Below are 871 nucleotides of genomic sequence, written 5' to 3'. Positions count from 1 at the left end.
CTAGTAACAGAGGCTTCTTCAACAGGGCAAACATCATGATGGCATTTACATACAGGAAGAAGAAACACGGCAACATAGACAGCGCAGCTTTGACTGAAGTCTGAAACGGCAACGACTGGAACTCGGCCGTTGTGGCATTCATGACTGCAGTTTCGCACCGTGTCTGCAAAGGCATGAAAAACACAAACACGGACTGATTTTTAATATTATAAACAATTCCGAAAAGTGTAGATTGTGCAAGATGATTCTGTCAAATGTCACAAAAAAAAAACAGCATCAAAGTGAGAATTATGTGCCAAACGTAGATGGATAATATGAAGTTATATGCTTTGTAGACATATTACTTACATGTCACCTGTATGGTTTGACTTCATTTGGCAAACACGTTTCGGTGAACAAATGTGAGGAAAGAAGAGCAGCCTGTCATGTCCTTTTTATAGGTGAGCCGTTTCCTGACATCACCATCTGTATCAGCGTCACAACCACTCAATACTCTGCATTAGCTGTGGAGTGAAAGTTTGGCCAACTGATGTTCTCTTTCCATCTACTTTTTACTCCACTTACCATTAAAGGATATCACACAGTTTGTTCTACATTCTGTGACCTTCACTTGTTTTGTATATATTTCTCCTGTTTTGTTTAATTATTCCTGCTGTCTTATCATTTACATGTTATTCATGCACAGTTGGTGTGGAACACCCATAATTTTATTGTACATGTACAATGACAATAAAGGGCTCTTCTCTTCTCGTGACATTTTCCTGTTTAGGGAACTGTGCAGGAATTAGATATCCATTTTAACATATTTTGTTTTCTTGAAATTTTATAATTATCATTCAAAAAGCATGGGAGAAGACATGCAGCAAATTAC

This window comes from Pundamilia nyererei, unplaced genomic scaffold (genome assembly GCF_000239375.1).
Source record: "Pundamilia nyererei isolate P.nyererei 1_Seehausen unplaced genomic scaffold, PunNye1.0 scaffold00064, whole genome shotgun sequence".
Classification (NCBI taxonomy): domain Eukaryota; kingdom Metazoa; phylum Chordata; class Actinopteri; order Cichliformes; family Cichlidae; genus Pundamilia; species Pundamilia nyererei.
Note: the sequence above shows the minus strand (reverse complement) of the source record.